Raw genomic sequence first — 23,803 nt, forward strand, 5'->3', positions numbered from 1 at the left:
TAAATTTGAGTCCTTTCCATATAACCCTATCCTTTGTGACCACACCAGCACCATAATTAGCAAACTCTGGATAGAATATGGTGTTGGGAGCTGATGCTCCCACCCATGGAAACCATCCTTTAGGATCAATGACGCTTGGCATCATGTTGTTAAGGTAAAATGTGGTCGAATAGTTTTTCCATGGACGTCCCAAAAAAGTGTGCACATCGCTCAACTAAGCTCATCAATCTTCTTCTTTGGTTGCTAGAATTCGTGACACGTGAAAACCCCTTGATAATTGCAAGGCTGTTGCTTATTAAGTCGCTTGATTTCTGAAGGTATCCTACAACATTGTCTTGATTACCGTCTGTGCATGTTTGCTGATACGTCCCCGCGGCGCTTAGCCATGTCATAAGAACATCGAATAGACCGCCTAACGATTTCAAATCACCATCGAGCAATTCTGCTGGAGTGCAGCCAAGGAACCAAATGGGTTATCAGGGTCAGACTCGACGCATACGGTTCCGAACGATCGTGAACCGGATGGTGCACCCACCTTGCTAACTCTTGGTTTCTTCCCACCAAAGCCTATGCACAAATGAACGTAAAAGGGTGGGAAGCCCTACTAACACATTTGGTCCAATTAAAAAACTTGGATTATTTAAAAATCTAAATCTTTAAATAACACTCAAGAGACTTTTATCTCATTTGACCCGCTCCCTTTTCGCTGAAGTTTTCAATTTAACCCGTATGAGATAAAACAGATTCGAAACCAACCCATTTATAAATAACAGAGTTGAAGCTGCCACCTCTTCACGAAAGTAAGTCATAAGGCCTGCAAGATAATAAACCAAAAGCTTTTCTATTATTCCTGCTTACAAGAAGATAACAATTGAAAAATATCAAACATCCAACAAAAAAACTTACCCAGACATAGCACTCATCAAAAAGTTTAAAATGCACTCGCCCGTCAATGAGATTCAAACTTTTAAAACACAATGTATTTAGTGTCAAGCCAACCCGGCCCAGTTTGACTTGTTTCCCAAAATGCGGCACGCACATTTAACGATACATAAAGATTTAAACTTTTAAAACAAAATGTGTTTTTTAAGGTTGTTACTAAAATTATGTAACTTTTTGTGATCTTGGGTACACTTAACGATACAAAAGGATTCAAACTTTTAGAGCAAAATGTGTTTTTAAGGATGTTAATGAAATTATGTAGCTTTTTGTGATCCTGGACGTACTAACGATTCATAAAGATTCAAACTTTAGAACAAAATGTGTTCAGGGTCAACCGAGCCCGACCCGTTTGGAATTGTTGCCCATCACGCTCATTTTTCTATATATAGATATTATATAAATAGAAGTTGAAAAACTATACACCTTTCTTGAGGGCTTGCATGAGGAAACTCTCTACAAGATTGTAGTTCCTCATTCCAGTCTCTTTGCATACCGATTAATTCACTCCCAAACGATAAAGTAAGTTAGTTTTTTGATCTCCTCTATGATATTATCTACCGACACTGCTTTACCTTTGAAAATCTTCTCGTTGCGATGTATCCAAATCTTCCAGATAGTCATGAAAAAGATCGCATTTATTACCTTTTTCCTCAAAGTCGGCATGACTAAATTCGCCCCAAACTGGATGACTTGTTCTAGAGTCTCAGCCGCAACTGGATGCGGGATTTTAACCCAAGCCCAAATGATCCACCACACTGCCCTCAAAACAAGATAGGTAGTGAACAGATGGGCCGCAGTCTCCTGAACTGTCCTGCATAGAGGGCAACTTCTGTTTCCAACGTTCACATTCCTAATAGCCAAAGCATCAGCTGTAGGAATCCGCCCATTGATTGCCCTCCACACGAAATAATTGACCTTCGGCACCGCAATTCTACTCCATCTGAGCTGCTGATGCTAAATGCTTACAGTAGTTAATAAATAAGTCATAAATATAGTGGTGGGAACATGACATTTAACTCTGCAGAGGGTGAGCAAAGTATTTCAGCAGACCCTTGCTCTTGTTTAACCCTTTTTCATCAACTATTTTAGGAACCCTTGTAGTATCAAGAGGGTCTGTTAAAAAGACAAAAGTAAGAGTGTACAAAACTTAGGGATGAGCACGGTACGCGTTCGGTACCGAACCGGTACCGGTACTGAAAAACAGGAAAAGGGGGTACCGGTACCGAAAAACGGGAAAAGTAGGCAACGGTCCGAATATACCGGTTCGGTACCGGTATTTACCGGTTCTGCGAAGGTGTCAAACTGGGATTTGATGGTTGCATAAGCTACAGCTGCTGTTGAAGGTGAAAATCGCCTACTAAACCAAGGTTTAAAAGAACGGAAATGAGTTTCGAGGCAATTTCCCTTCGCCTCACGAGGTGTAAGCCTCGAGGTGAAACGAGGCGTAAGGCCGAGGCGGTAATAATAAATAAATATAAAAATTATATATATTATAAAAATAATAATACTAACTAATTTCATCATCAGATTCATCAAAAACAACAATGAAAATCCCATGAGGCGCACCTGAGGCACAGCCTTTCTTAGCGCCTTAGCCCCTCCGAGGCGCATATGCAGTAAAAACCCCCCATGAAGCGCGTCTCAGACTCATTTTTTGGCTGTTTCGCCTCGAGGCTCGCCTTGAGGCGCACGCCTCAGGCCTTTTTTTTAAACCATGCACTAAACATCAAACAACCACTACAAAAAATAACACAAGTTCCACCTTCAATTGATGGTCGAACCAACATAAAATCGATGTGCTGTTACAGGTTATAGAGAATTAGTAAAAAAAAAAAGAAAACTGATATACATACCGTCGAATGGAAAGTCTCTGGAACAGTGGACAACAGGAAGATAAGGATGAAGGCAACATAAAATGTGCTCGGTCTTGTTGCCAGGCTTCTCGGATTGCATAGAGAAGATGAGGTCTCCGAATCATGGGGGTTGAGTTAGGGCATATTTAGACTTTAACTTGTCATATTTAGACTTTAAACGCTCGCCCATATGTTAATAGAGATCAAAGATTGAACTTTGAAGACAAGACATAGGTGACTTTGTAACTGTTATACATAACCATATGTCTGGACTATGGTTAATGACTTTTAAACAAATAAGCTTCATACCATTACCTGTAATCAAGAGGTCACACATGCCAATTATAAAAATTGAAATCACTCACGTAGTCAGTGTATCAGATCTGCAGAGCCGCAAAAAACAGCATTTGTGTCAGGTTTGCAATCAATTGGACATTATATAAAACCAAAAATTCCAATCATCATAAATCTCAACAATTCCAAAATTATTAAAACCACATTACAAAATCTATAAGAAACAAACCATTGGTAGGACTTTTCAACAATTTTTTTTTGACACATGCTACATAGGCAAAAAAATCTTAGAAGCACATGCTGTGAACCAATTTTATATCCGAGCAACAATTATCAAAAATCCGGCAAGCGCAATCACTGGAACATACTGGCGCCCATCGCAAATCTCAGATAAAACGCAGAAGCACAACAATCAGTCTGGTTCCCAATTAAATCTATGTTAAAACCCAGAGCACACAGATCTCATGTGTAACACAAAATCCAATAAGAGCATGCCAGAGTCACCCAGATACATTCATAATACGGTAACGACTCACTTATAAGACATCAAGATTATGTGGAGCCTGAAGGGTCAGCATGACTTACTGTTAGCCACACTGAGCCATTATATCCAGTTTTTGGTAAGGATTTCCAGCCAACCATCTAAACGCATCCCCTAATAAAACAACACTTGCATCACTTGTAATTATAAATCAAATATTGGCGTCTAGAAACCAAAGTAAATTGTTTAAATAAAGGTCAAAAACCGCATCTCAAACATAATCTACCTTATCTGGTGCAAACTTCAACTTGCTTTAAGTCCTGTCAAAGAAGTCATCTTCACCTTTACCCTCAAAATATGGAGGTCGAGTAAACATGGATTTGATTCTTCCGAAAAAAACTTAAATAAATCAACTAAAATTCGTAATATATTAACAATAATCATCAAATAATCAAAATATAAATCAACTAAAACGCAAAGTACTTAGGGTGAGGGTCAATAGAGATCTGAAATTACCAAGGCTTGTGTCATCGTCTTCCACCCACAACCACTATCTTTGAGGAACCTAACACATATCTGAAAGTATTACACACAAACAAAAAAGGTAGATCGACTCAAATAACAAACAAAATAGGTAGACATGATTGTTACCTTTTTTGACAGAGATGGCAGTCCAGCACGCCGGAACCCTAATCGTCTTACCGGAAGCCAGTTAAAGAGGATCTTTGTGTTTCTACAAAACAAAATTAAAGTAAAAAACATTAAAAAATAACCAAAAAATGAAGAAACAAAATATATACAATCTCAACAATACCCTCATGTGGGGTCCATTTGGTGAGATTTAACCACAAAAATTAACTGAGTTAGGGCTAAAGGACATAACTTGTAAGGGTTTGCAAACATCGAGTATGTTTTTTGTAATTATCGAAGACAAAGTACACAGTTTGTAACAAGTGACATACATAAAGGACGATTTTTGTAATTTACTCGAATATAAATTAAGAATTAATCTATGAATTTATGTCATCTCGTTCAGAACTATATAGTGTTATATATTTTTATATAGTGTTATATAGTGTTACATAGTGTTATATGGTGATATATAGTGTTTTTTGGGGTTATATAGTATTATATGATGGATGTATAGTGTTATATAGTGTTATATGGTGTTATATAGTGTTATTTAGAGTTATATAGTGTTATATAGTGTTATAGTGTTATATTTGTCTGATAGCATATCTATGATAGATGTATAGTGTTATATATTGTTATATAGTGTTATATGGTTTTATATGGTGTTACATAGTGTTATACGGTGTTATATGGTATTATATAGTGTTATATCTATATATATATATATATATATAAATGAGATGGATTTGGGCTAGGTGGCATTTGTATTTGACCATCTTGGCTGATGTGGCAACTGGGTTTGGGAGGGAAATCCCATTTTGCTTTCTACATTCACGATTCCAAGAAAAAAGAGGCGGGATCCGAAATATGTTGGGTCGGGTTTTTTGAATTCGGGTCATAGTATATATTTCCTTTTTTTCTCATTCTTCTTGCACACACTTTACAAACCCTAAAAATCTAAGTTGCATCCTCTCTCCTATCGCCACCACCAAGATCCTCAATTCCAAACCATAGCCAAACCTCTGCAACATCATCTTCTTCACACAAATCAATCCTATTAACCAATCAAAGGTATGTTTCTATGTTTTTGATTTTATTGTGTTTCTGATTTCTTTGTTTTACGATTGTAATCTACACAATCGATCCTAAATCTGCTTTATTTATGTAATTCAATTCTATAGAAACTTGATTTTATAAAGATTGTGTCGAATGCTATTAACTTCTTCTTTGTCCTAAACTTTGTAGATCTGATCATAAAAATTGAAGGTATGTTGTTTTAATTTGTTGTTTATCTATTGTGTATCTTTAATCAAGCGATTGAACATTTATCTTTTATTTTTTTTGCAAACAAAATCAAGATCAGAGGTTTTATTATCATCATCTACATTTATCAAAGTTACTGATTTTTGTTGATTTTGTTTTTCATGTGGAATCCTAAATCTTGGATAAAATCGGACTCCGATCATTCGTGAAACAACAGAGATTAGTTAAATGTTATAGTTGTTTTCTTTTTTTTAAGTTTGTGTAGGTTTGATTTTATCCTTTCTGTTCGGTATTTTTTTCAAAAATTAATAACATATGTTCTGAATGTTTTATGGTTTGTTTTTCTCATGGTAAACCCTCAATCTTTTGTGACAATTGGACTCGAATTGTTCGTTGACCAAACCAGGTTAGTTCAGTTTTGTTGGTGTTGTTTGTTTTTTTTATATGTATAGTCTTTCTTTTTTATTTTTGTCTTTAGGCGTTAATTTGAAATTTTATGTGATTATCTTTTGAAGTTCTTATGGTTTGTTTTGTGAGTTATAATTTTTTGTATTTAGTTATAATTTTTGTATTTAATTAGTTTTTAATTCTTTAAATATGTCCTTAATTTCTTTTTAAATCTGTTTTTGTTTCTATAAATAGATTAATGTTGTTAAATATGATTTTTGTATTCGAAATTATGATTCGGTTTCTGTAAATAGACTTTGTTTCTATAAATAGATTACCGTTATATTTTTTTTTAAACAATGGTTACTTCCTTTGCAGTTATGGATCATGAAAACAACGTTCCTTCGTTGTTAAAGTTGATTGAGGACTATGATCCTATATTTTTCGAATTGTTCGTCGACCAAAAACAGGTTAGTTCAGTTTTCTCGGTGTTGTTTGTTTTTTGATATGTATAGTCTTTCTTTTTTATTTTTGTGTTTAGGTATTAATTTGAAATTTTATGTGATTATCTTTTGAAGTTCTTATGGTTTGTTTTGTGAGTTATAATTTTTTGTATTTAGTTATAATTTTTGTATTTAGTTAATTGTTAATTCTTTAAAAATGTCTTTAATTTCTTTTAAAATCTATTTTTGTTTCTATAAATAGATTAGTGTTGTTAAAGATGATTTTTGTATTCGAAATTATGATTCGGTTTCTGTAAATAGACTTTGTTTCTATAAATAGATTACTGTTATATTTTTTTAAACAATGGTTACTTCCATTGCAGTTATGGATCATGAAAACAACGTTCCTTCGTTGTTAAAGTTGATTGGGGACTATGATCCTATATTTTTGGTATGTTTCTTAAGTTTGCAGTTTTGTGCACACAATAAGTTATTGCAACTTATATGTTTTTTTTTTGTTTAGATTGATAGGAAATACCGTATGATTTTGCAACCTTATTGTGGGGAGAACAACTTCCATATGTCAATGTCTTAAAATTATTGATGATGATTTATCGTGAGTCATTTAGTTATATTTTTTGTATTTAGGTAGTTGTTAATTCTTTAAAAATGCCTTTAATTTCATTTTTAAAGTTGTTTTTGTTTCTATAAACAGATTACTGTTGTTAAAGATGATTTTTGTATTCGGAGTTATGATTCGGTTTCTGTAAATAGACTTTGTTTCTATAAATATATTACCATTATATATTTTTTAAAACAATGGTACTTCCTTTGCAGTTATGGATCCTAAAACAACTCTCATTCGTTGTTAAAGTTTATTGAGGAATATGATCCTATATTTTTGGTATGTTTTCTTAGTGATTTGATTTTTAAATTTTAAATTTTAAAATCAATTATTATTTTAAAATTAAAAATTGAAGTAAACCATTATTTTGTTTGATTTTAAATTTACAATTACGAAGTCAATTATTATTTTTAATCTAAATTTAAAAGTTTTCCATTAATGTGTTTAATTTTAAATTTCGTATCTGTAAATTGAATTTAAATTTGAAAGGTTAGACTTTCCTAATAAGTTTGCTTGATTTACGGGATTAGATATTAATGATTTGATTTTCAGATTTTAAATTTTAAATTTTGAAGTCAATCATTATTTTAAATTTAAATTTTGAAGTAAACAGACTTTGTTTCTATAAATAGATTACCGTTATATTTTTTTTTTTAAACAGTGGTTACTTCCTTTGCAGTATTGAATCATGAAAACAACGCTCCTTCGTTGTCAAAGTTGATTGAGGACTATGATCCTATATTTTTCGAATTGTTCGTCGACCAAAAACAGGTTAGTTCAGTTTTGTTGTTGTTGTTTGTTTTTTGATATGTATAGTCTTTCTTTTTTATTTTTTTTCTTTAGGTGTTAATTTGAAATTTTATGTGATTATCTTTTGAAGTTCTTATGGTTTGTTTTGTGAGTTATATTTTTTTGTATTTAGTTATAATTTTTGTATTTAGTTAATTGTTAATTCTTTAAAGATGTCTTTAATTTCTTTTTAAAGTTGTTTTTTTTCTATAAATAGATTAGTGTTGTTAAAGATGATTTTTGTATTCGAATTTATGATTCGGTTTATGTAAATAGACTTTGTTTCTATAAATAGATAACCGTTGTATTTTTTAAAACAGTGGTTACTTCCATTGCAGTTATGGATCATGAAAACAACGCTCCTTCGTTGTTAAAGTTGATTGGGGACTATGATCCTATATTTTTGGTATGTTTCTTAAGTTTTCAGTTTTGTGCACACAATAAGTTATTGCAACTTATATGTTTTTTTTGTTTCGATTGATATTAAATACCGTATGATTTTGCAACCTTATTGTCGGGAGAACAACTTCCATTTGTCAATGTCTTAAAATTATTGATGATGATGTATCGTGAGTCATTTAGTTATAATTTTTGTATTTAGTTAGTTGTTAATTCTTTAAAGATGCCTTTAGTTTCATTTTTAAAGTTGTTTTTGTTTCTATAAACAGATTACTGTTGTTAAAGATGATTTTTGTATTCGGAGTTATGATTCGGTTTCTTTAAATAGACTTTGTTTCTATAAATATATTACCATTATATATTTTTTAAAACAATGGTACTTCCTTTGCAGTTATGGATCCAAAAAACAACTCTCATTCGTTGTTAAAGTTGATTGAGGAATATGATCCTATATTTTTTGTATGTTTCCTTAGTGATTTGATTTTTAAATTTTAAATTTGACAAAATGACAGTGCACGTCCTTTAGGTTTACCTAAAAGTACAATGCACGTCCTTAACGTTTAAAAGTTGCACTGCAAATCCTTTACCTTTAACTTTGTTGCATTGCAAGTCCTTTATAGCTAACGGTGTTAACTTTTACCATTAAATCCCCGACGTGCCTCCCACGTGAGGGGTATATCCGTCTATTCCCTTCATTCATCCCCTTTAAATCCCAGTCTTCAACATTTCACTACATCCCCTTCCTCTCTGTTTTAACCCTAACCCCAATATTCAGAGAATTGGTGCCATCCTTCCTCACCTGAAGAAAATAATGGAGAGATTGTATTCCGGCCAACAAAACAAACCACCTTCCCTCTCAGGTTAAACCGCCGGCAACCTGAGCCGGTATTCTGGTGTCGGACCTCCTGCCATTTCCAAAACAATCTGACGAACACTCTCCTTTCTGTTATTCACAGCCCACACCCACCTCAGGAATTAGTAGAGTCAGAGAGTGAAGTAGAGAGAAGCAGAGAGAAGCTGAAGAAAGAACACGGTGGAGCCGGCATCGAGCTCCGGCAAGGTACGGAGATGGCGGAAGAACAAGAGAAAGAAAGAGAACCGGCGGAGCCGGAGCCATCTCCGACGATAGCGGTACTTCAGGCGATGGGGCCTGTAATTCCTCCTGACGAGTCACCGACGGTGGTACAAATCGGATCTCGGCAAACGAAATCGGCAGGTGTGACTTTTGATTGGTGAAATTATGTACATATGCTTGGTGATAAATTGCTGATATGTTTGTTGGAATTGTTGACTGATCAATTTGGGGACCTTGTATGTATGCCGTGACTGTAAAAGTTGATCTGGTAATTTGTTATGTAAATGGTTTGAGTTCTATTATAAAGGGCTGCGTTCCTCGAGTTTAGTAGGAATGATTGTATGATTGTGTACAAATAAAACGTTATTAAAGATTCATATATGTTAATGATAATCTTGGAATGAACTGTTTTAATCTTGGGTTTTAAAGGGGAAGAATGAAGGGAATGGACGGATATACCCCTCACGTGGGAGGCACGTGGGGGATTTAATGGTAAAAGCTAACACCGTTAGCCATAAAGGACTTGCAATGCAACAAAATTAAAGGTAAAGGATTTGCAGTGCAACTTTTAAACGTTAAGGACGTGCACTGTACTTTTAGGTAAACATAAAGGACGTGCACTGTCATTTTGTCTTTAAATTTTGAAATCAATCATTATTTTAAATTTAAATTTTGAAGTAAACCATTATTTTGTTTGATTTTAAATTTACAATTACGAAGTCAATTATTATTTTAAATCTAAATTTGAAAGTTTTCCATTAATGTGTTTGATTTTAAATTTCGAATCTGTAAATTGAATTTAAATTTGAAAGGTTAGACTTTCCTAATAAGTTTGCTTGATTTACGGAATTGGATATTAGTGATTTGATTTTCAGATTTTAAATTTTAAATTTTGAAGTCAATCATTATTTTAAATTTAAATTTTGAAGTAAATAGACTTTGTTTCTATAAATAGATTACCGTTATATTTTTTTTAAATCAGTGGTTACTTTCTTTACAGTTATGGATCATGAAAACAACGCTCCTTCGTTGTTAAAGTTGATTGAGGACTATGATCCTATATTTTTCGAATTGTTCGTCGACCAAAAACAGGTTAGTTCAGTTTTGTTGTTGTTGTTTGTTTTTGATATGTATAGTCTTTCTTTTTTATTTTTTTCTTTAGCTATTAATTTGAAATTTTATGTGATTATCTTTTGAAGTTCTTGGTTTGTTTTGTGAGTTATAATTTTTTGTATTTAGTTATAATTTTTGTATTTAGTTAATTGTTAATTGTTTAAAGATGTCTTTAATTTCTTTTTAAAGTTGTTTTTGTTTCTATAAATAGATTAGTGTTGTTAAAGAAGATTTTTGTATTCGAAATTATGATACGGTTTATGTAAATAGACTTTGTTTCTATAAATAGATTACAGTTATATTTTTTTAAAACAGTGGTTACTTCCATTGCAGTTATGGATCATGAAAACAACGCTCCGTCGTTATTAATGTTGATTGGGGACTATGATTCTATATTTTTGGTATGGTTCTTATGTTTTCAGTTTTGTGCACATAATAAGTTATTGCAACTTATATGTTTTTTTTTTGTTTCGATTGATAGGAAATACCATATGATTTTGCAACCTTATTGTGGGGAGAACAACTTCCATATGTTAATGTTTTAAAATTATTGATGATGATTTATCGTGAGTCATTTAGTTATAATTTTTGTATTTAGTTAGTTGTTAATTCTTTAAAGATGCCTTTAATTTCATTTTTAAAGTTGTTTTTGTTTCTATAAACAGATTACTGTTGTTAAAGATGATTTTTGTATTCGGAATTATGATTCGGTTTCTGTAAATAGACTTTGTTTCTATAAATAGATTACCATTATATATTTTCTAAAACAGTGGTTACTTACTTTGCAGTTATGGATCCTAAAAACATCTCTCATTCGTTGTTAAAGGTGATTGAGGAATATGATCCTATATTTTTGGTATGTTTCCTTAGTGATTTGATTTTTAAATTTTAAATTTTGAAGTCAATCATTATTTTAAATTTAAATTTTGAAGTAAACCATTATTGTGTTTGATTTTAAATTTTCAATTTCGAAGTCAATTATTATTTTAAATTTAAATTTGAAAGTTTTCTATTAATGTGTTTGATTTTAAATTTCGAATCTGTAAATTGAATTTAAATTGAAAGGTTAGACTTTCCTAATATGTTTGCTTGATTTACGGGATTGGATATTAGTGATTTGATTTTCAGATTTTAAATTTTACATTTTCAAGTCAATCATTATTTTAAATTTAAATTTTGAAGTAAACCATTATTGTGTTTGAATTTATTTTAAATGGGATCTTATGGGAAATTGATCTCTATTCAATTCACTGATGTATATTTTTCTCCTCGCTATTTTGTTCCGTTAATCAACTCATGTGTGCTCTTATGTTTGATACCCGATCTTAATCCAGTGATTAATTTCCGCTTGAGTAACCCAATCTGAGTTTGATTTTTTTCGTTAACGATTCAGGTAAACTTTCCCGATTTGGGTTTTCTGCAAGACTAATCATCTAAATTATTTTGTTATTTTTATGGTTTACCATTGCATAAGTTAGTATAATTTGTTGACAAAGTTTTGTTTTATGGGATAGTAGTCATAAATTGAGTAATATTCAAGGTTTATGTGTTTTTATTTTGATTCATTAGGTGTTTATTTTGGATGGTCCGGAGTTTTTGGCTGCAACTATGTTGGATAGAGATATGCTTGCTATGGCTGGAAATTGGTACCATGTCGGTTGGTTTTGCTTGGCAAGGTTAGACTTTTCTAATAAGTTTGATTGATTTACGAGATTAGATATTAGTGATTTGATTTTTAGATTTTAAATTTTAAATTTTGAACTCAATCATTATTTTAATTTTTTAGCTAATAGTTTGTTGACTCGGTTTTTAGATTTGTGACGATGCGTCAGACAAACAACATTGGGATGAGATACAGCCTTGAGCCTTGGCAAGTTAACACTTTAGTTAGGATTATGAAGTTTTTCATGGCACCGACACATTATTGACCAGAAGCGCATCAGGTTAGTAATATTAGAATTTTTGTCTTGAGAAATTTTGTATATTGATTGATGTTTGAAATTGATTGTGAGGTCTTTGATTGTGCATTGTATTGCTGATTGATATATGAGATTTTGTTGATTGGCATATGGTATTAGATAAGATGTGTTTGAAGTTGTGAAGATGAATAAGTGAGACGTGCGTAGCAGATATTAGTGAGTGCACAACACATTAGTTAGGGTTTTGAATTATTGATACAGGTTAGTCATGTTAGAGATTGTGTTTTGAGAAAGTGTGTAGATTTATTGATGTATGTGTTTGATTGTGACACCTTTGATTGCGCATGAAATTGCTGGTTGTATGAGCTTTTGTTGATTGTAGATAAATAAGTTTGAACAGAACTTATTAGAAATTGACATTTAAGTATAAAAAATGAGAGGTTGTTATAAACTGAACGAAAAACTGAAATTGCCGGTTGGTTTTGCTTGACAAGGTTAGACTTTCCTAATAAATTTGCTTGATTTACGGGATTGGATATTAGTGATTTGATTTTCAGATTTTAAATTTTAAATTTTTAAGTCAATCATCATTTTAAATTTAAATTTTGAAGTAAACCATTGTTGTGCTTGATTTTAAATTTTCAATTTCGAAGTCAGTTATTATTTTAAATTTAAATTTGAAAGTTTGCCATTAATATGTTTGATTTTAAATTTCGAATCTGTAAATTGAATTTAAATTTGAAAGGTTAGACTTTCCTAATAAGTTTGCTTGATTTATGGGATTGGATATTAGTGATTTGATTTTCAGATTTTAAATTTTAATTTTTGAAGCCAATCATTATTTTAAATTTAAATTTTGAAGTAAACCATTATTGTGTTTGATTTTAAATTTTGAATGCTTTGTAATCTTGATGTTTTTTTTATGAGATGCTTTGACTATATTATTTGTAATTTTAGGAATGCTTCGAGTCTTCGACTATTGTTTTTGTACTCGAGTTGCATATCTAATTCAAACTGTGTTTTGTAATTTTTGGTGATAAACTTCTTTCAGACTCCTTCCCTTGCAAGGAACTCTTGAATGGGATCCTATGAGAAGTTTAAGGAAAGGTATATCTTGCACATTTCTTTATCTATATCTATATATCTATATATCTATATATCTTGAATGGGATCCTATGGGAAATTGATCTCTATTCGATTAACTGATGTATATTCTTTTCCTCACCATTTTGTTCCGTTAATCAACTCATCTGTGCTCTTATGTTTAATACCAGATCTTATTCCAGTGATTAATATCCGCTTGAGTAACCCAATCCGAGTCTGATTTTTTTCGTTAACAATTCAGGTAAATTTTCCCGATTTGGGTTTTCTTCAAGGCTAATCATCTAAATTAATTTATTATTTTTATGGTTTACCATTGCTTAAGTTAGTATAATTTGTTGACAAAGTTTTGTTTTGTGGGATAGTAGTCATAAATTGAGTAATATTCAAGGTTTATGTGTTTTTATTTTGATTCATTAGGTGTTTATTTTGGATGGTCCGGAGGCTGCAGCTATGTTGGACAGAGATATGCTTGCTATGGCTGGAAATTGGTACCATGTCAGTTGGTTTTGCTTGGCAAGGTTAGACTTTCCTAATAAGTTTGCTTGATTTACGAGATTAGATATTAGTGATTTGATTTTCAGATTTTAAATTTTAAATTTTGAACTCAATCATTATTTTAATTTTTTAGCTAATAGTTTGATTGACTCGGTTGTTAGATTTGTGACAATGCGTCGGACAAACAACATTGCGATAAGATACAACCTTGAGCCTTGGCAAGTTAACACATTAGTTAGGGTTATGAAGTTTTTCATGGCACCAACACATTATTGATGTGGCACCTGGGAAAAATCCATAGTCATTCTGATTTAACACTGTGCTGCTTTGAATTGCTTGTTAAATTTCGGGACGAAATTTCTTTCAAGTTGGGGATGATGTGACAACCCGAACTTTCAAGGTTAGCTTTGTTTAGTCAAATTTCGCTAACTACTCATGTTCTGCTCTGCATCGTCATTATGTTTACGTTCCGTAAACCTGTTGAACTTGGTTAATTAGATTTCATAATTATGATTAAATGGTGTTGCTAACTAGTAAATAATAAATATTTGGATTTTATAATTATGATTAAATGGTGTTGCTAACTAGTAAATGGTAAACATTTGGATTTAATTTGTAAATATATTCACAACCATGTGATTGCAAAAGTTATCGGTCATGTGATTGCAAAAGTGAATCGGCCCAATAAGCTTATAGTTTGGCTAATACATCATCAGTCCACTACAAGCCCACCTCCCCTTTTTCTTAATTGCGTACATGCTGATTAGGTTCTCACAACCTCTTGTAAACCCTACTCTCCCCCATCTTCTACGCACATTAGTAACACCCCCTATCGTTCCATCATCAATTGCATCCATCAATTACAATACCCTCAAAACCTCTGGTTGTGCCCCTATGCACGGCTACAGCGCAACACGACTCGCCGGAGACACGAAGATGTCGCCGGAAGCACCCGAAACTCTCCTCCTCTTCGACGGCAGCCTCCCATCCTTACCCCGACACTTCATCATTGCTGGCATCCATATTTCATCATCATACTTGGTTAGTGTTTCGTTTTAGCTTATCAGGTAATAATCGCTGCATGGAATATGTGCTTGTTGTGTTATATATGATAAATATTCGACTGTTTCTTGCATGGATTTGGATGATCAGCTCTAGTTAAGGATTAGGTGATGGCTTAGAGTTTGCTGTTAATCAAATTTAGATGTTGTTTTGATCGAATAGGAGCCTGGATAGCATGGTTAATATCAATATGGTTAGTTGCATAAACACTAGGGTTTTGTTTATCAAACATGAACACTACTGAAGAGTAGGGCTATGGATTGATGACGGAAGGAATGATTAGGTTGTTGACTTTGAGCTCAACAAGCAACCACATGTATAAAAATCAACATAATCACAGACCGAACCTTAGTTAGAACTATACATCTTGTCATTATACATCAGAAAATATTTTTATTTACATAATGTAATATGATGATGTGATCAAATGAATGTGAATTGTTGCATGAGAATCAGTGCATCACGTGGAGTCCTTGTGCGATCTTAATTATGTTAGGGTTTCGTAGGAGTTAATGGATAATTGCATTGATCCAAAAGATTGAAAAGGTAATGTCAGAACTTGTCCAGGTGAAGTGGGCGGCTCATGTTTATACACTAATACATTGGCCACATGAATATTATTGTGCTATGTGTGTGAAGAAATAAGGTTTACCTTATTTCTACTGTTATATATAAAAAAAATTGTATAGTGGGTCAATGAGATGAATAAAGTCTGACATACATATCTTGTTTTAATTGAAAGCAAATTAGTTGAATGCCAATCATGTTTGAAAGATAGTAAGTGGGCCGATCCACATGAGTTAACATATGTCATGGTATGAAAGTAATTAGGGCTGCATATCATGTTTTGTTCATTATGTGGGTAGCATTTCTTTATTAATAAGCACATGATGTTGGGCCATGCACTGAGCTTGGGCTGAAGTAACTAGTGCACCGCACAAATCAGAACTGATCGCACACTCTTTTGAACATCGAAATTACTGTTAATTGTTTCCTGAAATATGAACTGGTGATATGAATTTGCATGAGACCGAATGATTGTTCCATGCTGTTATGAATTATTGTGTTAAGTGACCTCTTGTTATAACTTGCATGTGACGTATGTTTATGTGTACGCTAATTGTGTAATGTGTATGAAAAATATGTGATCAATGTGCATACGAAACTAATCGTTTCTGGTAACCACGGTAGGGTTTGGTTGACCAACTTGGAACGAACGGGTAATGTAATGTAGCATACCGAGCACTCTAAGGTGAGTTCACTACATTCGAGCATGCGTCCCAGTGGTTGGGGACAGTTAGTGGGTATCCCGTGGAGGGATAAGTCTTTTGGGTAAAAAAAAAAACGGGTATATTGGTTAATACTCTCACCTATCATTCTTGTAAGTCCCTTATTTTGTTACCTGGAGGGTAACGGGTATTAGTTGGTAGCGCTACTTAGGTTTGGCACCCTCACACCGCTCCTAGAGAGGACGGATGTGAACTAATGACCCAGTCGGGCCCAGTACTGGATAGGAGTACGTGGGAAAGGGCAGTCATGTACTTCAGGAGCCGTCTTGTTCGGAATTGAGATATTAAAAATATTACTTGCTTATGTTAATGAACTGTTTTAAACACTTGGTAACAAACATTTTCATACACTGCGAACTCGCCAGCTTTGTCTGATACACTTGTTACATGCTCGCAGGTCGTTAGGTGATTGAAACAGGAGCTTGCTGGCTGGAGAGCAAGAGTGGTCATGGTCATACCAACGGGATTATTTGTCAAATACTTATTTATTATGATTGAATTCGTATTTACCTTATGATACTCCAATGCTTCCGCTGAACTTGTGATTTTGAATAACTTATGATTGGAATTGTTATTATTTAATTGATGGAACTTTATTACAACTTGTGATTCAATGTAATTAGTGGCTCATTGCTAGTAGTCACACGCCTAACAGGGACACTCCCTAGGTGGTAATTTGAGGGTGTGACAGTTTGGTATCAGAGCCACTGGTTATAGTGAACATGGTTTTAAAACGTTTTTGTAAAACCAGACTATAACCGAACAACTCTGAATACGTGAACATGACCATGACACACAGCTCCAGACTGCAAGGTTCGTTTCTCGTTTACTATTGCATAGTATATCTAGTGTTTTCTTATGAATAACATCACACGTGAATGCACACTTAGCACTTCAGTATGAACTTCTACGTTACCAACCCATGTTACGAGTTTTAAAAGTACGACTCTTCTTGAACTTTCATGATCTATGTTGTGGCGTCATTTGTCTTATTGCTCGAATTCGGGGAACCTTTTAGTGCGCGTTAAGAGGCACTGAGATAAGCATGCAAATTGCCTTATTATTATGGGTGCACACATAATAATAATGTGGGGTGCATGTGAGTCCCAGTGAGGCTTAACGAGTTTGAGAGGGGTTCTGCTCTGTTATTTGATCAATGTGAAACATAACAAGTCTATAGGAGTCATAGCAGTGATTGCCTCCTACTCGAACGTGACATTTTCACTCCTCCCTGAATCCTTTCGAATCTCGATGCTATCGAGTATTACCTGAACACCCATCTGAACACCTAGCGAACCGTGTAGAATGTTAGGTACTTATACGAACGTCCCTGAGTTGGATGTCGCAGTGTCGAATGATTGATTGAGACCTTTCTCACTCCTCTTCGTTTGCTGGAACTCATGTATTGACGTCTTAGATCCCGAGGTGTGACAACTTCTGCAACACTCTCGCAAAGTACTGAGTATCACTCAAACAACTTGCAACATCGATGGACAGGAGGTTGGGCGTAGTACTTCACCGACCTCAGTACTTTGACGACCCTGGTTATCGGCAACGAGCATCAGTGAATTGGCTTCAATTGAATCCTTAACCCTTGTCAGCGACTCATGGGAGTCAACTCTTACAAATCAATCGGGACATAAGCAATGACAATCGACTATAGCGTGGAATGTATAACTGTCGGCACAATGAGTAGCGCATTAGGACTTAACTCGGAATATGAAAGGGAGGACCCTGTTAGTAAAAAGTCGCAGGACTCCGTTACAAGCAACGACACTAGAGGCAATAATCACGGCGACACCAATGTACTCATAATCGTAACTTATAGTGTGGTAACGAAGGTGACTTCGACATGGATTAGATGTTACTAAATCAAGGCGACAACAACTGAGGGAACGACGACAGTACTGGAAATTCTCTTAGCGAAAACAACAACATGATGCTCATGGAAGGGCACTTGGGGGCTGGCATGGGCAACGCCCGGATTACAGCAACATGGTGGCCAGCACGTTCTTGGAAGCTAATTATTTCGTTCCTAATCTATACAACCCTGATACTTCCTAAGACTAGACCAATTGTGGAATCAGCTGATGGCAAGACAATTGAAGCCTCGTATGTTTGTAGGGATGCAGATTCGACTGTGTGGGACAAGTTTTCGACATCGATCTTCCTTCTACTATCCACGATGATGTGGATGCAGTAGACAGCATGGGTTGGTTAACCAGACATCGCGCAGTTATACCCTGTGAGGGGAAAGTTGTCGTCTGTCATAAAGTATACGATTGGGGCAGAGGTTAGCATCAAATCAGCAGTGAAGGCCAGAAGTGTCCACGGAAGGGTTACCCCGCTATGATAGCACTCGTTACTGATGTTAAGGCTTAGAAAAAAAAGGGTCGAGGATCCACCTATTGTTCATGATTTCTCCCTAAGTGCTACCAGAAGAACTATCAGGTTTACCTTAACATCGTCAGATGGAATACCAGATCGGTATCATGTCAGAAGCAACCCTTGTTACTAGTATTTCCTTATTGTCTTACACCAGGAAGGTCGCAGGAACTGCCTAATCAACTTCAGGAACTATTGGACATGAGTTTTATTGGAAATAGTGTTTCGTTTTGGGGAGTCCCGGTTATACCAGTGAAGATAAGCCTTTTCGTATATGTACCGATTATCGAGAACTCAGCAAGGTGGCAGTCTAGAACCATCCGCCTCGACTATGTATTGACAACTTGTCGACTAGCAGCAAGGGTCAAGCTTCCATTCGAGGAATGACTAATGAATGAACTATCATCAGATGGGAGTCCAGAGGGGAGCATGTTCCTACAACGGCATATCAGACGCAGGGTGGCCATTGCGACGTTGTATTCCAAAATCTCTGGGCTAATCATCATGCCGGCAGCTGCATGGATTGCATGAATTGACTATGCTTATTGACAACGTGTTGAATCATTCCCAGGAGAAAGGAACATCATAGACGACATCTGAATCTTATTTTAGGGCTCTTGAGGGAGGAGCCATTACGTGCGAAGTCTTGTTTGGTGTAACATCTAGATTCGAGAGATACATTTTGATCATGTAATCAACGAAGTGGGAATACACGTGGATCTTGCTAGGGTCCATTTTTCTAGAAACTGATTGACACCAAGGATTCCTTCGGGGATACAGCGATTTCTTAGTTTCGCTGGATACTAACGAAGATTCATCGCAGAATTTTCAAAGATTGTGCAGCTCTAACCTCTTTAGCACAGCAGTGTGTTGTGTATCCGTGGGAGACAAAACAGTAGGACACCCCTTCCGCGTTTGAAATTCAACATTACAATGCACTGAGCATCGCCTTTACCCGAGGGTACGGGTGATCTAGTGGTATACCATGATGGTTCAGATCAGAGTCCCAGTTACACGCCAATTCAACATGAGAAGGTGGGGAATTACGTAGTGGATTTACGAAGGGAAATTACATGAGTCACAACCTGCGGTGGAAACCGTGGTCTTTGGATTTAAGTTGGAAGCATTACTTGGACGGTACCAGATGCACAACTTAGTCCGATCACAAGAGCCCCCCGTGTACCCTTGTTTCGAAAGAGCGGAACGTGTGATGGCGTCACCGGATGGAACTCTCGATCGCTTACGACTATGGAACCTAAACACGTATGGGCATACAACTCACCATCGAGTCTAGCCTATCCGATCAGATTCGCCCTGTTCAAACCGAAACACTAAAGGAAGAAAATTTTCAAGATTGGGTCCATGCGGGGCATGGAGGAATAACTTTTGGCAAGTCGAATGATATTCGCTACTTCAGGGACCGAATAGGGGTTTCACCATTCTGTAATCCAAAGGAAACTGGTGTCGAGCGAAACACACCAGCTTTGATATTTTAGTCGCTTGGATTTTGATAGGAGATAACAGGATCTACAAACCTGGTACTGGTAACCGGCATGAAGTCCCACATAGCAAGGTATGTGAATGGTGTTTGACTTGTGTCACACCCCGACCACGTAGAACATACAAAACGTGGCGGAAACGTCGGGGAGTGTTGTAACAGAATCAATTGTTTCAAATCCATGGCAAATGAAGTTTCGTTTTATAAATCAAACATGAAAGTTTACATTGTCTAAACAAGAATCAAAGTGTACATAACATAAATTAACTAGTTCTTGTCTCGTTTTAAGTCACTAAGGCACAGGTCCGCCTAAGTATGTCTTGATAAGTCCTATGCATCATCTCCTGAAAACACATGTGAAAATAGGTACGTCAGCATAAAAATGCCTGTGAGATACATTGGTTTTGTGAAAACGGAATTCATGACTTGAGTTTGAGAAAATGTTTAGTCATGAACCTCGTATTTTGCTTTGTCTTGTAAATCATTTGAAAAACGGTAAGATCAAATGATATGTATAAATAAGAGAACAATGCATGGTTAACTGAATAACCATGTAAAAAGAGTTTGTATAAGATTTGTTGTTTGTAAATCAATGTCTTGTGAAAAGCGTGTTATTTGTATAAAATGTTCTATGTTTCAAATTGAAATGATTCAAGTAACGCTACGATATGTAATACCATACAAACACTTATATATAGGAAGTACCAGCGGCGTATCCACCATGCTTGTATCATATTACACATGCCTCGTTACTTAAATCACTTACTCAAACCAAACCATCAAGATGAAATGTTTAACAACGGTAGAAATGTTCATGTATAGTCAAATGTCTATTGTCAAATGTAATCCATGTCAACGGATACAACTGGTTTACACGGTTCAATGGTTACAGACGGTTCATGAAATTGAAGGGTTAAGACGGTTCACATAGTCAAATGGTTACAACGGTTCAAAATGTAGTGTAACGTGTTCATATGCTGGATGAGCATATGCAACAGTAATGCAATGTGAAACAATGTACTACGTATGCACACAATGGGCGTACGTAGCATGAAATGTATTGTAGAGTACAACGGTTCAAAATGTAGTGTGATGCGTTCATATGCTGGATGAGCATATGCAACAGTAATGCAATGTGCAACAATGTACCAAGTATGCACACAATGGGCATACATAGCATGTAATGTAAAACAATGTACTAAGTACGCACACAATGGGCATACATAGCATGTGATGTAAAACGATGTACTAAGTACGCACACAATGGGCATACATAGTATAAAAATGTAATGTAAAGTGTTGTGCTAAGTATGCACACGATGGACATACATAGCATAAACACACTGAAATCATGTACTATATATGTACTATTGAACATAGCAAGTATATGATGTGAAAACAGGAAAGCATGAAAGTAACAGATAGGCACATGTGTTTCACCCCAAAACAGTTTAGAAAACAGTAAAAGAGGGGTTCAATGTACTCACCTGAGATTGCTTTGGAGTTCTTGTATAATAACCAGATAATGCTAAAGATCACGGGATATCAAACGGCACCTAGTAGGTAGCTATGTTAATATACCGGACCAAATCTGAAGGATCGGACAGTACGCGGGTTCGAAAACCAAACGATTATGGAGACTCGTGTAATATGGTTTAACAAAGCCTACATACTAAAATGAAACTTAACCTAAGTGCTTACGGTCCATCACGACCCGTTTAGGTAGCTTATGCTACCTTACGCGTCGTTCGCGTAGAACGCGTCTGGAACGCCTAACATAGTGACCACAAGGTATAACCTCGGAAGGTTATAGCTATGGTCACCTAATGTGTTTGGTCAGGTCCTAATGACCGACAAAATGGGTCGGGTTCGAAAGCATAAGCGATGGTTTAGATCGCCTTCCTTACGACCCTATATAAGCACTAAACTAAAAGTGACGAGCTAAGCATGTTAGAACATGCTTAACTAAGTTTGAAAACAGGTTTGACATCAAAACAAACGGCTTTGATGCTCACGAGTAGTTTGGTTACAAAATATGCAAGAATGCACATTCTGGCCGAAACTACGACTCGTCACTGAGCCTAGATAACGGGGAAATCAGTAGGTATGGTCACTACGGACCATAACCATCGTGATCACGCTCACGTTATGAAGTTCCATGAACTTCGCATCGACCATAAGCTGGTCAATGCAGAAAGTCAACAAAACGTTGACTTTCGGACTCGAAAAGCGAATAAAAGAGAGAAAGAAGACTTACGGAGGGTCCCCGAGTGCTAATCTAGATCAAATAGCTCAAGTATGAAACAATGGTTTCAACTTAGAGCTTCAAGATCAGATTGTTGTGATTTTTACACTAAAGGGGGGGGGGGTATTTATAGGAAAAGTGGAACAGTTAGGATCGTTTTATCGAATATCGAGCCTTGATCACGTGCGTACATGTGTCCAGTGGATAAGTTCAGTGAACTTGACTCTTGGCTCTTCATTGGGTGAAAAGGCATTGCCCCTTGATCGAACGAAAGGCCAGATTCTGCATTAAATGCAAAAATCTTTCTGTCAGACATCCCCACGCGGCCCGCCTCATATTTGGGCAAAACTCACGCAGGCCGCCTGGCCCTCTCTGATCTGCACCACTTGCAGAATTTACACATTTGGTCCCTGTTGCGTGTTTAAGCTATTTCCAGCCCTTCTAAGACCTGTAAAGCCATTTTTAAGGCCCTAAAATGATGCCTAAACATTGTGGACATGAAACATGCCCAAAAATATGTCGGATGTCGGTTCGTTTGGCCGTACGATCGCGATGTTCGCTTAATTACGACGGAATGCGCATAAGCGTGAAAGACGATCCAAATGACGCGACGAATGGATTTTTCTCATGCCAAACACTAAGGCATAATATAAGGATGCTTACATAAATTTTTGGATGTCCGGATGTATTCAGAACGTAAGTTATGCGCGAAAGTGCGAACTTGTGCACTTTTTGACACTTTTAGTCCCTGAATGACCCAGAAGTTTATTTTAGCATACCAAACCCCTCAAAGCCTATTTCTAAGCCATGTAAAGGATATTTATGGTATGTTTAACTTATGGACATGTTCCGGAATGTTCGTTATAGTTCAGATTGGCATACTTTCGCAGTTTGTCAAGTTTAGTCCCTGTAAGCGAATTAACTTGTTTTTGCTATACCAAAGCCTTCAAAACTTATTTCTAAGTTATGTAAAGGTTATTTAAGGTACGTTGAGTGTATGCTGATGTTCTGGAGTATTTGTCGTAATAAACTGAGTACGTTTACGCACCAGTTTGCGTATAATGCTCCAGAAAGCGATGTAGAGTTTGAATTTGAACAATAATTGATACGTGCAAAACATACACATATTTATACAAGATCCCAAGTATGAAATACAATATTTCATCGGCTTGGTATTTGTTTGATGGTCGCGGTGACACAGGTGTCACAGTCTCCCCTACTTTAGGAAATTTCGTCCCGAAATTTATTCGTAGGAGTCTATTTGTGAATTTGCCAAATAACCACCAGCGATATGTAAGGCAATATCCTGTCATTTCCTTAACGGTCATTCCTCAGAAACGAGTATGAACAGACGGAGTCATTTTCCTCAATGAGTATTCTTCAGAAATGGAAATGACGGAATAAGCAAACGGATGTTCATTTCCTCAATGGACAAATCGTCAGAAACGAAAATGAACTAACGGAGTCATCTTCAACGGTTGCTTCCTCAGAGTTGGAAATGAAGGATTT

General features: G+C 35.5%; 1 long non-coding RNA gene across 3 annotated transcripts; it reads right to left on the reverse strand.

Annotated features, from left to right (window-relative positions):
- Positions 1-612: 612 nt before the first annotated feature.
- On the reverse strand, positions 613-4,331 carry LOC110890232. Of its 3 annotated transcripts, none has more exons than XR_004871178.1 (6): positions 4,222-4,331; positions 4,087-4,135; positions 3,857-3,956; positions 3,675-3,744; positions 1,366-3,178; positions 613-814 (listed from the first exon to the last, which is right to left on the reverse strand). It is a non-coding gene; the product is annotated as an uncharacterized LOC110890232 (long non-coding RNA). The 3 variants fall into 3 exon arrangements; XR_004871179.1 differs by having other exon boundaries at positions 1,366-1,896; positions 2,796-3,744; XR_002564333.2 differs by having other exon boundaries at positions 1,366-3,744.
- Between the last annotated feature and the right edge of the window lie 19,472 nt (positions 4,332-23,803).

Source organism: Helianthus annuus, chromosome 11, assembly GCF_002127325.2.
Source record: "Helianthus annuus cultivar XRQ/B chromosome 11, HanXRQr2.0-SUNRISE, whole genome shotgun sequence".
Taxonomy (NCBI): Eukaryota; Viridiplantae; Streptophyta; class Magnoliopsida; order Asterales; family Asteraceae; genus Helianthus; species Helianthus annuus.